A 13,667-nucleotide genomic window follows, 5' to 3' on the forward strand; every position below is an offset into this window, starting at 1 on the left:
ACAGCTGAGGTCTCGATGTCTCCCAGAAAGCTGCTCTATTCCCTCATCCCCTGGTTAGGGGGTGGGGCAGTACAGCCCCAAAGTGTGGAAAAGTCACAATGGCCAGCCAACTCAGAGTGCAGGGTAGGGGAGCAGCTCAGTGGCTCAGTGACTGACTGCCCAGCACGAGCGAAGGCCCTGGGCTCCTGAAAGAACATACTAGCAGCAAGACTCTGATCTAACTTCTTATCTTCTTGTTTCTTTTTGTGACAGGATCTCACTGTGTAACCCTAGTTGGCTCCAAGTTCTGTGTAAACCAGGCTGGCCTCAAACTCACAGAGCTTTGCCTTCTGTGCCTCCAATGTTTAATATTAAAAGCTGGGCACACCCTCAGCCAGCCCTCCCTTCCTTTGTGTGGGCAAAATAGTTGAGTATTTGGCTCAAGTTTTGGTTTTGTTCTTTTTCTTTTCCACTTTTTGCCCTAGAAACTTTTTTCATGTTGGGCTCTTGTCCCTGAGACAGGACCTCATTATGGAACCCAGGTTGGCTTTGAACTCACCCGTCCTGAGGAACCACCTAGCTTGTCCTACCCATTTTAGCGCAGCCCAGAGCTGATTTAATGGGAGGAGCCATGCCAGTTCTTACCAGTTGCACTCGGTGGCCCTAGGTTGAGGAAAACAGCCTTTCCCTCCTCGGAACTTGCCTGATAATTCTCACACCCAAGCTGATTACATCTAGCACACTTCAGAGATAAGATGCTGGCAGTTTTGGAAATTGCCAACATGACTGAAAGGTGAGTGTAGCAGGTGCTCTACACTAGGCTCCCTGAACTTGACACTCCTGGTGGAACTTGGGTAGAATCTCAGAGGATTGTGAAAGCCCCACACAAACACGCCTGCATGTATATTATCAAAAATCGGCGTAGCTGGGTGTGGCACTGCTTGCCTTTAATCCCAGAGACACTCTTGTGAGTTAGAGGCCAGCCTGATCTACACAGTTCCTGGATAGCCAGGGTACATAAACCCTACCTTAAAAAATGTGTAGGACTAAGAAGATAGCTCTGGATGCTAAAGGGGGGCTGATCTGAGGATCCACATGGTGGAAGGAGAGAGCTGACTCCCTAAGTTGTCCTCTGACCTACACACAATGTTTTGGGAGTTTTATTTGTTATTGTTTTGTGTCAAGTTTTAAAAAGTCATTGTATAAAGTTGGGCCTTCCCTGGAAAGACCCCAAAAACAAAACACCACAGAACCACGTGAATACCCAGGTGCAGTTGACTTCAGCTGACACTAAGTCACGTCCAGTGTTCAATCTCAGGGGGAACCTCGGGGAAATCGGCTTGTTTATGCCTGTGTCTTTTGGAAAGCGTTGGAGTATTTTCTACACATGAACCGAAATCTCTAGCAATAATGTGAGCACCAAGGCTTGATATTTGTTCAGCTGCCCCTAGAGGAATAAGCAATTGAACAAAGCGTAACACAGGACAATGCAGCCGTAAAACTCAGGAATAGCACAAAAGGTCTCAGCGGTCCAAGGGAAACCAGTAAGGAACCTAGAGCAGGAAGCCAGAGCGGAGCGTGTGCAGAGACCTGCCCAGCCACAGCTGGGAGGGCCCAGCCTTTGTCTTCCTTGGTGGAACTGTAGGTTCTCCAGTGAGACTAACAATAGAGAAATGGTTCTTTTGTTTTTGTTTTTGTTTCCTTTCTTTCTTTCTTTCTTTCTTTCTTTCTTTCTTTCTTTCTTTCTTTTTTTTTTTTTTTTTTTTAGGAATAATGAAAATGGAGCCCGGGTTCTGTGGTGGCCGGAAAGGAAGGCACCAGCACCCCATATAGCAAGGCTTACTAGAAGCATTTAGGAGCTCAAGGTGTATTAGCCTAGCCACTCCAGAGGCTGAGGCAGGAGAGAGTTCTGGGTCTACATGAGCCACAGAGTGAGTCTAAGAATGGCCTGAGCAACTTATTAAGAAGAAACAGCGAAAAAGAAGTTTGGATGTGGCTGGATGGCGCCGTGCTCACCTACCGACATTAGGCCCCAGCACCACAAAAACAAACATCTGAGTTTTTAGTTACATTTATCTGTGTACACACATGAATGTAGGGGTCAAGGACAACTCTTTTCTCCCTTTTTAGGGATTTATTTCTCCTCTTTTACCATAGGGATTCCAGGGATTGAACTTGGGTTGTCAGTCTTGGTGGCAGGCATCTTTACCTGCTGAGCCTATTGGCCACCCTGTGCATTTGGTGCTACTGAAAACAGAGGCAGGTGAAAGCTCGGGTCATCTTAAGGATGTTGTTTTCGTTTCTTTGAGACATACTGAATGATTGAGATATAGCCCGGGATAGCCTTGAATTCTCCATCCTCCTGCAGCAGCCTTCCGAATACTGAGACTACAGACATGAACCATCACATCTGCCTCATCATCTGTAATCTTTTTTTTTTTTTTTTTTTTTTCTTTAATTCTCCAGGTTCAGAGGTCACAGTTAAATCTCAAAGGATATGCTTTAAAGAGAATTTTGTCAGGCATGGTGGTTCAAGGCCAGTCCCGGACCTACCTTGTCTCCTCAAAAATTGAAATAATCACAGCACCTTTTTAGGGGAATGTAGCTCAGAGTTCTTGTGTAGCACATATGGATTCAATCTATAGAATAGTGTAAATTTAGCTCAGTGGTACATGCCTATAATCCCAGAGGCCAAAGGGTTAGAAGTACAGTGTCATTATTAGCTACATCTGTTTGAAACCAGCCTGGGCCGGAAAAAAAAAAAAGGAAGAAAGAAAGAAAAGCTTCTGTGTATCTCTGAGTCTTCCTTACCACATCTTTTGGGTGAGGGATGTTTGTCTTTGGGACTGGGAAGCTCAGGATGGACCCCTGGACCTCCTGTATGCTAGGGAGGTGCTATACCACTTAGCTACAATGTAGTGAGATGGACTTACCACATTGCCCAGGCAGGCCTTGAACCTGTGAACCTTCCACCTTAAGCAGCTGGGATTTTAGACCTGGCACCAGGCCTGACAAGATGGCTTCTTTATTAAGGACACGTAGTGACCTGGTTGACACTCTTGAGTGGGGCCTTTGGAGTCACTTTTCCTTAGAGTGCGTGAACCCAGGGCTGAGTTCTCAGTTGGTGATTTCAGAAGCCCCTCCCCCACCCCACTTCTCTGTCAATAAACTGGTTCTTAGGGACTCAGGACAGTTGGCCCCTAGCTCCTCAGCTAACACTCTTGGCTACAGTGCCATGAACCACAGCCTCCTGATTCTCATAGAAGGCTGCTTGGGAAGTCAGAGCAAGTCCTGGGAAGGAGACCTTCTGTGGAAGGCAGCCTTCCCAGACTCTCTTCTGGGTCATAAAAGTCCCCTATAGTTCCTGCCCAATGCTATCTCCCATTTCCAAGCTGCATCTGCCACAGTGGTCCCAGGAATGGTGGCACAACCTTCAACCTTAGCTCTCAGGAGGCTGGGGCAGTAGATCTTTGTAAGTTTGAGGCCAGCCTGGTCTACACAGAGAGCTCCAAGTCAGCCAAGGCTACATAGAGAAACATTGTCTCAAACAAAAACCAAACCCCAGGTCTGGACACCAAAAAACATCCTTCATTCCTGTCATAGCAGAGGACACCCAGACTGACAATCAGGACTGATGGCGTACTGATTGGAACTCTCCAGCTTTGGAACCAGCTTTTCCTATAGCTGCAAATCCAGCCTGATCACACACTGTTCCTTCTCCTGGGATGCTCTTCCACCCCTGTCCCCAATGAATCTCAGACATCCTTGGCTGTCAGCTAAAGATCCCTTGCTGGGATGACCCCTGATCCTTCGACTGGGCCACCCCTGGAGGACAATGCTTCACGACTTGCTCTCTTATTTGTGCTTAGCAAAAATGCCCTTTGACATGAAGGCAAAGTTAGATGGGTGTAGCATCATGGTATATACATAATACATGGCATGACCAGGCATGACCAAGCCATGTACCAGTCATACCAGCAGGTATTGAGGTGCAGACAGGAGGGCCAGAAGCTGGAATGTATCCTTGGCTTTGTAGTTCAAGGCTAGCCTGGGCTACATGAGACCATGTCTCCAACCAACCAACCAATGATCATGTAGTACTACCACACTCCAGCTCACAGTGTAGGTTTTCCACAGCTTTCTCTGTAGTACTGTTTGTTTTTGAATCAGAATGAGGCTGTAGATTTGTGAAGCAGAATTTACAGGCAGTGAGTGGAGATCCCATGCGGCTAAGAAATTTGTTCCATGCCCCACAGCTTGCGACTGTGGGACTCTGCAGATGTGAAACGTGGCTTGTGCCTTCACATCTTCATTGGGGTGGCAAGCTGGTCTGAAGCTCAAGACCACACGAAGCCTTACAAACTCTGGTTCTCCCTGCTCTCTGTTCCTCTACGTCGCCGGCTCTGTGAGTCTTTCATTAATTTGTAATTACTATAAGCACTAAGGGGAGGTGGCCTACTTGTGAGTGACACCTCTCTTTAACAGGTTACTCCAAGGTCTGATTCTCTAGTGACGGGTTCCAAAATTGGGTCCTCTTTACACGTCGTTCTGTGGGGTGGATTAGCGCCCTGGTCTGCCTGCTGGTATGGTCAGTGTAACCACTACTTGTGGTTTCGTTGACAACCTGGATGTCTTCCAAAGAACTTGATAAAAGCACTGTCATCTCTGCCTTTAGCATGCACCGGAGTCACCTGGGAACTTGCTAGAATGCAGATTCAGATCCTGACGGTCTACAGTGGGGCCTGGGATCCTGTGATTCCAGCTCTTGGTGTTTGTAATCAGCTGTATTTTGTGCCCCTAGAGTGTACACTTACAGTGGCATTTCACTGTGTTATAGGGCTACCTTGTCAAGTCTTTTACCTCAGCCTCCCAAGGACTTGGGCTGCATCTCTGTACCTCAGTGCTCTGCTCATAGCTTCCTGTTAAGCCTAAAAGGGAGATACTGTATGGTGTTAGCTTATTCCCGGGGGAAGTGTCCTCCTATTTAGACTGCTTTCTTGTGCTTCCTCATACTCATTAGCTGTGTTTTAAGATGAGCAGGTGTTGCTTTTATATGCAAATGTTAAACAAATACATACTGTATTGACTATTCCTAGTTGTTACCTTGACTATATCTGGAAGGAACCACAATCCAGAATTGGGAGGCTCACCTTTGATCCTGATCTTGAGGCATAGTGGCTGTGGATCTTAGGACACTAGGCATGGAGATCTCTGAGTTCAAGGTCATCTGGGACAAAGCCAGTCCCAGATCTGGGTGTGGTGGTAGACACCTTTAATCTAGAACACACCTTCTGTTAGAGACCCACATAAGGACATTGGAAGAAGGAAGGCTTGCTCTCTTTTCCTGCTTGCCTTGTGGGACTGAGCATCTGCTAGATCCTTGGAATTCCATGCACAGCTGCTGCTGACGATTGTGGGGAGTTGGACAAAAGAATGTTAAGTCACCAACAAATACCTTATTATATAGAGATTACCATAAATTCTGAGACCCCTGACTAATACACATCCCTTACCCTTGTTAAGAAAGGTACTTCTTAAAACTGGTGACATTCTAAGCAACTTACACTGTGCCAGAGAAAAGGCAGTACTTTGGGATTTTAAACATTTAGGAGGCTGGTGGGTAAAAGGACTTGCTACTAAAGCCCAACAATCTGAGTTCACTTCCCAGAGTTCACACGCATACTGTTGCATAAACTATCACTCTCAAATTTAAATAATTTCCTTTTGAGCCAAGAGTATCAGCAGTCCTCTTTCTGAGAAATTGGATGCAAGCTGAGGAGAGTGACACTTCTCTCTGCTCAGATAATTCTGAACAAAGCCCCCACCACCACCACCACAAAAGCTCTTTCTACAGACCACACCCTGCAGGCCCTTTGTCCTGTTAGGGTTTTATTGCTATGAAGGGACATCATGACCAAGGCAACTCTTTAAAGATTTATTTATTTGTTTGTTTCTACAGAATAGAGTTTATTCAGGACATGGGGAGGGGAGTTAAGGGGGTAGTAGGGGCAAAGAGAGAGGAGTAGAGAAGTAGAGGCCGGCCATGAGCACATGGAGAGAGGGGAGAAGGAAATGGGGAGAGGAGGGGTAAGGGGTGGGGAGAGGTAAGGTAAGCGAGATTGGGAGAGCAAAGAGCAGGAACACAAGAGAGATTTATTTATTTATTTTAATTTATATAAGTACACTGCAGCTGTCTTCAGACACACCGGAAGAGTTAATCAGATTCCATTACAGATGGTTGTGAGCTGGGGAATTGAACTCAGGACCTCTGGAAAAGCAGTCAGTGCTCTTAACAGCTTAACCATCTCTCCAGCCCGACCAAGGTAGGCTTTATAAAGGGAAACATTTAACTGGGACTGACTTGATTTCAGAGGTTCAGTCCATTATCATCATGGCAGGAAACATGGCAGCATCCAGGAACCAAGAGTTCTACATCTTGACCCTACGATGATAGCCAGGAGAAGACTGTCACACTGGCCAGACTTGAGCATATATATGAGACCTCAACAGTGACACACTTCCTCCAAACAATGCTACACCTCCTAATAATGTCACTTCCTATGGATGGGTCAAGCACATTCAAACCACCACACCCCGAAAGGACTTTGCCATGACTTAGGTTGGCTGGAAGGTTTATTCTATCATGAATGAGGTCAGAGGTCATTATCTCACAGCCTGCAAGGACACACTGGTCAGTCCCTGAAGCACCACTGCCTCTGACATGCCCACCACCAAGGCAGAGATGCCCCCCCCCCAGTCATAAGGAATATGAGTGCCAGCCACACTAGAGGAAATGAGCCCGAGTTGTCCCTCTCGCTCACCTCTCTGTGGGCCACACAGAAAGAGAGGCACCCTTGGTAGAAGAAGGTCTGCACTGTGCATCAGGATGACAGGAAGGACACACTTCTGAGGTTAAGGGGACTGACATTCGTAGCAATCTTGTGAGCCTTCCCTAGAAGGTCCCATTGCCCTCCAATAATCTCTGTTGTCCCTGGCCTCTCACTACCATTCCATTCCAGGAAAAGTTTGTAACCAATCTAACAGTATCTTAAGATACTCTTGTAAACAATAGACTACAAAGAAATGGGAAGCTTCCCAGGCATCTCATGCCGAGGGAAGAAAAGGTGTCAGTCAGAAGGAGAACTTGTCTCCTGGAAAGAGATTCCACACAGATGTGACAACTTGTCAGCCCACCTCACAGGGCTTCAGTGGTAAGCGGGGTCACACCTTAACTGGAACTTAAATCCCCTGACCTCCTATTTAAGTTTCTGTTTTGTTTGTTGTTTGTTTGTTTTGTTTTTTTTTTTTTTTGGAACAGTCTTTCTATATTAATGGAGCTTCCACATGCTGGGATTGAAGGCTGGTATCACCGTACCCGCTTTAATTTTTAGTTATTATTAACATCATACTTTTTTTCTTGCTTGCTTCAGTATTATTTTTTTAACTTCATGTTTTATAAGTGTCTAGCATAGTACTTTGCATTTGAAAATGAATGAGCCAGGAGCTCTTCAGAGGTAGAGGCAGTTGGGTCTCTGTGAGTGAGGCCTCAAACAAAATGGAAGTAATTGAATAACTGTATAGGTGAGTGAATTAATGAATGAATTAATGACTGGGTGAGAGTTCTATCTCTATTACCTGCACAGACCATGCCTCCTTCCTGTCACTTTTCCGAGCCACCCCTTTGGAGCTCTCTAGACTGGCTTCTTAATCTGTTACCCTGCAACACATTGCTTCCCTGAGCCTCTCTCTCCCTTCCCAGAATTTCTTGGGACAGGTGGGGGAAACCTTTTATCTTTGTATATCCACAGGGCCTAGAACACAGTGGTGACTCAAATGCACAATGACAGTAACCATCCTGTTGACAGAAGCTGTTCAGGAGCATCTCCCAAGCACAGGGCTGAGTGAGTCCTTGCTACTGGGTAACCAGCCGCCTTGCAACCTGTTCCCAGTACACTTCAAATACAAGCTGCAAAGGTGGGTTCCACACACTGATCCTTCTGATGGGTGGATGAGTACATTAAATAAGATTCCCTATGTCCCACTTAGGAAGCTGAGCCAGATAAATCCCTCTTTAAGGCTAGTCTGAACAAGTTCAAGGACAGCCAGGGCTACATGGAGAAACTCCTTCCCAGCGCACTGAAGGTGTTGGTTTTCCTGATTGCTCTGCATGGCTTCTGTTGCTACGCATAATCTCTGGCAGGTTGACCAGAAGGCTGCTCTACAGATACTGATTGTTCTAATGGCTCCATGCTAGGCATTCTCCCTGGCCATCCAAGAATTCATTGTGACCACCACCTTGGAAGATGTTGTCAGGGTGATTGAAAGATAAAATGTCTTATCGGGACACAGGCCCGGGGCCCTGACTTAGGATGGTCTGACTTGGGGTTTTCTCCTGACTGTTGCAGGCATTCAATAGAAACGATACTCTGGTTTTCTGGTTTAGATATTTCCTCACACTCAAAATATGCAGCATTGTACTTTAAACTGGCCCTTAAGCCATGTTCCTCGGAGCAGAGCGCCAGCAGCCAGCAGCCTCTTGCCAGAGCAAAATCCTCAACAAAAGCTGCTTACGGCAGGAAGCACCTGTTGTGGCTTCAACTGGAGGGTGTGGTCCTTGCGAGCAGGGAAGGCCAGGCAGCCGGAACAGGAGGCACTGGGGCCAGGAAACGGAAAGCATCTTCCTGGTACTCAGTCTACTGTTGTCCTTTTCATTCATCCCAGGACCCGAGCCCATGTCTTCTAGATACTGTCTCACAGCTGTGCCTGGAAGTTCATTCCCATGGTGATCCTAAACATGTCGAGCTGATAGTCCAGTCAGCCACCACAGATGCGTTAATTTTATTTTACAGTGTTTCCAATTTGCAGTGACTTTATTGAGAGGTAACCCCACAGTAAGTCAAAGACCCTCTATTATTCTGAAATTCCAGAAGATCTGTACCCAGGCTTACCTGCTGTTGGGCTTTCTCCTGTTTGCTTTGGCTTTGTGCCTCCCTCTCTCATTTGTTCTTGAGACAGGTTCTTGCAGTGCAGCACCAGTTCTAGATCGTGCCAAGTGGACCCGTCTGTCTTTGAACTTGCTGTGGTCCTCTTGCCTCTGTCTCCGAAGAGGTCAGTGCATCTTTGTCTCTTGAAGGAAGTGGAACAAGTCACACAGGTTAGAAGGAGAGAACCAACTCTCAAAAGTTATTTTTTGATGTACACACACACACACACACACACACACACACACACACACACACAAAATGTAATCTAAACACTTTAATATGCATAGGCCTATCCTGTTACATAGCCATAGTACATTTACCTGCTTTACACGTTAGGATGTCATTGTCTATACATCTTCCTAACACTTCCTTCTCCAAGTTACCTCTCCCCTACTATTACCTAGAACATTTCCACAGCCTCCTTTTCTGTTCTTTATAATGTCAACATATTCTTAAGAATATAGTTCTTATGTTTTGAGGGGAGGCAGACAGTAACATCATTCGTTTGAGGCTGGAGTGAGCTAAAAGCACTCTCCAGAAGCATGCCCCAGATGCACGCCCCAGGCCCATGTAGGCTATGCAGTAAGAATCTGTCTCAAGAAGCCAAAGGTTGGAGTAGAGCTCAGCACATTGCATTAGTCTCTTATACAAAGGCCCCAACGCCGCAAGATTAAAACAAAAAGCCATCTGCCTCGCCGGATGCTTTGTTCTCTCAGTTGGAATACTGTGTGGCCTCGTGTCTTTCTGACCTGGAGCATGTAGCCTTCCCCTACCCCTTCCCGCAGCCTTTCGTCTCTCCCCACCCAATCCACACTTGCTCAGCTCCTTAACCATATAATTAATTTCCCCCTTTGAACCGAGATGCACTCTCTCTGTAGATATTGTTAAGACTACAAAATATATTACCAACATTTCCTCTCACACACGGTGTGGGCAATCATTCCCACCCGGCGCCATCTTCACCCCCTTGCTCAGCCTGCTTCAGTGTTTGCCGGTGTTCAGGAAGTAGGGGCTCGCCACTCCCCCACTAGTTTATTACTTGATTGTCACTAAGTGTTGGAGGATTCCTGGTTCTCGGGTGGTTTACAGTTCAGCTCTGCTTATTTGGAGCCTGTTGTTTCCCCAGCCTTCATCCGTGAGAACCTCTGATTGGGCTGTTTCATGAATGTTTCTGGATTTTGAATGAGTGAGGTGTCTGTGGTGATTCCGTCTACCCTAGCACTGCCAGAGAACCTGCAACAACTGCTCGAAGGACTTGGAAAGACGACACCGATTCTGACTTTCCTGTTTATAACCAATGGGTTTTGGGTAGACTGTACAAGCCCTATTTCCCTGACGGTGTGAGAATACTGGTGCTTACCATCCAGACTAAACGAGATAAAGTCTGTGCTTCGGAGACTGATGGACACTTCGGTATCTCACAGACGTGAGCTTGTGCAGGGTTCTATTCCCAGTGTCACACAGTTCATGCACGGACCAGGTGATCTCTGCTGTTGTCTCTGCTCCCTGCTGCTCACAGCTGCCATCAAGTCCCCCCAAACTCAGGTCTGCCCCTTTCCTACAGCCGGGCTAATCCTGAGATAACTGGCTCCACAGAGAAGATAGGTATGAGATGGAGTGGCAAATGGCTCACTCCGGGCTACCCAGGAGGGGCACCTCGTCTCTGGAAGCGCACCTAGTGCAGGGAGCTCGGTCTCCGTCAGCATCAAGGGCTGCAAACACTCCTGGTTTCTTTTCCTGGTGAAGGGTGTTACTCAGAGTCGCTCCCGCTCGCAGTGGGAGAGCGTTCTCTGCGTGACTCATCATTCCAGGATAACATGCTCTACTTTCGTTCTCTGCCTCCTACTCAGTTTCACATCCCTCTCCTGAGCCTCCGGACCCTCTGCGCCCCATCTGCCTCCCACGCCCATCCTCGCCCTCTTCTACTTTGGTCCTTGCTCCAGACAGCTCCACCATCCTCAGATTCCACTGGGCATCTGTTGCTGAGAAGCCTCTCTGATTCACGTTGGAAATAGCTTGAAGATGTACAGGAACAAGTGTTTGTTCGAGTGTCCAGCTTTCTTCAGGGGCACATGCACCGCAGCAAAGCCAAGAGCTCTAGGTACCGCGTTTCATATCCTCCAAAACCCCTGGGAATTCTTCTGAGCCCCTGGGTTGCTCACCCCGAGCCCCTGGGTTGCTGGTGAGTGGAATAGAACTGAGGAAAGGCATACCAGGAGCTCAGCCTAGGGATGTGATCATTGTGCCAAGATCTCCAGTTTCGTTTTTTTTTTCCTTAAACAGGCTCTGACCTGTATAATTTGATGTTGCTCACTTCTAAATGCTAATAAAACAACTGAAATATTTACAGATGAAGAGTGCGATAATTCATTTCAAAATTACCCGGGGGGTGGAGAAGGTGAGGAAGGGGTGAGGGTGAGGGTCTGGGGACAAAGTCAGATTAGTAAGACCCTGATAAACGACGAAGCTGAGTGGCTGGTAGCCTTGCTTTTTCTAGGATCCAAATGATGGATGGTAACGCTTAGCGTACTAGTTTATGTCCTGTAGACTCGGACTGTTTCATTTCCTTTGTTAAAGTTTGGTGGGCTTTGCTCTCTGCCCCTTCAGAATCTGGCTTTGATGGGACGCTGCCTTGGGCCGCATACTTTCTTATCAAATAGCCTGGTTACTGCGCTAATCCACTCATGCAGAGTCCTGTGCCTCGTTTGCCCCCCCATGCCCATCCCCCACTTTGTTTTGGCCTCCTTGTCTCAGACTCTTCCACCATCCTCCCTTGAGGTCTTCACCATTAAGAACTAAATGTCTGTTCCCGTACTTTAGCCTCTGCTGTGGATGCAGCTGTCTTATTTCCCCACTAACCTGGATGTTTCTCTCTACATTTATAATTTAGTTTTTATTTGGTGCTGTTGGGAACTAAACAGGGCCTCATAAGTACTAGGCAACTCGTCTACTATTAAAGTATATCTCTGGCACATTTTAATTTTATTTTAAGACAAAGTTTTGCCACGTTGCCCAGGCTGGTCTCAAACTTGCAATCCTCCTGTCTCTGTTGGAGTTAGCTGGGATTACAGGTATGCAGCACCTGAAAACTTGTTTTTGTTTCCCTCCTTTATCTCTTCCTCTTTGTATTTTTCCTGGTCCTCCACTTTCAAGGGGGAGCTTTGAGCTTGTACTTTGAGCTAAGCCCTATTCTGCCTAGAGTACAGCTGGGCCCAGTAAACACTTGAAGTGCGCTGGTGTAACGAACAGGTGGTAGATTTGTGCAGCTTTTTTTCTTCATGACTCTTGTGCATAGAGTTTGAAATACTGTATTTTACCTTTGGGGAAACTGGCTGTAAGATAAATTATTTTGCAGTCAAAGTGATTGGTTGTAACAGGTCAAAAGCAACTGATTCACACACTTGTAGACAGTTTACCCCCCCCCCCCAAGGGAGACTCCACAAAACTCCCATGTGTGGGAATCACCTCAGAACCTAGCTCTATTCTCCCAGCACATTCAGCCAAAGAAGGTTGGGAGAGTGGGAAAATATTAAGGGGAAACAAAAAACCAACATGGCGGTTGTAAAGTGTTTAAAATTTGGCCCCAGCCGCTGAAGAGCTTTTCATCTCAGGCCTGCCCATGCTGGTTCAGTGCAGGCAAGACCCACATTCAAAGAGATCAAGTCTCCTTTAGCTGTGGTTTGCTTGTTCGTTTCCACACAGGCTGCTCTTTCGAAATGCTCTGAATGGGTGCTTTTGAAGACAGGGGAAGAGCCACTCTGAAGGCAGCAGTTTCAGGCAGGTCTACCATCTTGCACTTCCGAATGCCGTGAGCCCACCCCTTCTCTCATCAGCAAGTCCTGTGCATCAGAAGCCATTCACATAATAAACACAGGGTCTGAAGAGCCCCTCCTGTGAGCCCAAGCCCTGTACCCTGAAGCTCATTGTTGCTACCAACGCTGCTTCTCAACCCAGAGAGGGTGGATCAAGGAAGCAGGTTTGTCTGGCATTTCAGCTGAGCATAAGAGAGTCCACATACAGAGAAGTATCTACTCTGCTTGCTGCAGCGCCACAGAGCCTGCCCAAGCTGGTAGTCTGGGACTTTTCTGCCTCTTAGAACAAACACAATATCTCCCACCAGAAAGACCCTGTCCCTGTTAAGCTCTGGCTGGGAGGGAGGGCAGAGAGAGTAACCAGCAATGGAGAGTTGGAAACAGGAGGAGGGTGGAGGTGTTCAGAGGCCTTTGCTCCCAGACAATCATTAGCTTTGGCGAGTTTTATTGTCCATCTACAGGGAAGCAAGTGACCCGGTGGCCCCTTGCCATCTTCTCTAGTGTTCTGTCCTTTGATTCTAGAAGCTTGGCAAGTTTCCCTTTTGCTCCACTGTAGGCTGAACTCCATGACTGTGATCTTGGGGAGGCTTTAATCGCCCTGGCCCTGATTTCCTCAACCACCAAACTCAGGTGGCAAGGATGGGTGATGAGCCCAAGTGCCAGGAAGCTACAAGACTCGGTTAAACTTGGGCTAACGAAGGTGACACATAGGACTATGCGATTTGGTCAGTGAAGAACCGTCTGACATAGAGAAGCTGCACAGGAGTTTCCCAGGGTGTTCAGGGTGACACAGCCCAGTATTCTTTGTGATGTTCCTCTATTCTCCACCACCCCACCCCACTCAGCCCCTGAACTGCTTTTGGTAAAGGATTAAACCAAGGCGAATCCATAT

This window comes from Micromys minutus, assembly GCF_963924665.1.
Source record: "Micromys minutus genome assembly, chromosome: 1".
Lineage (NCBI taxonomy): Eukaryota > Metazoa > Chordata > Mammalia > Rodentia > Muridae > Micromys > Micromys minutus.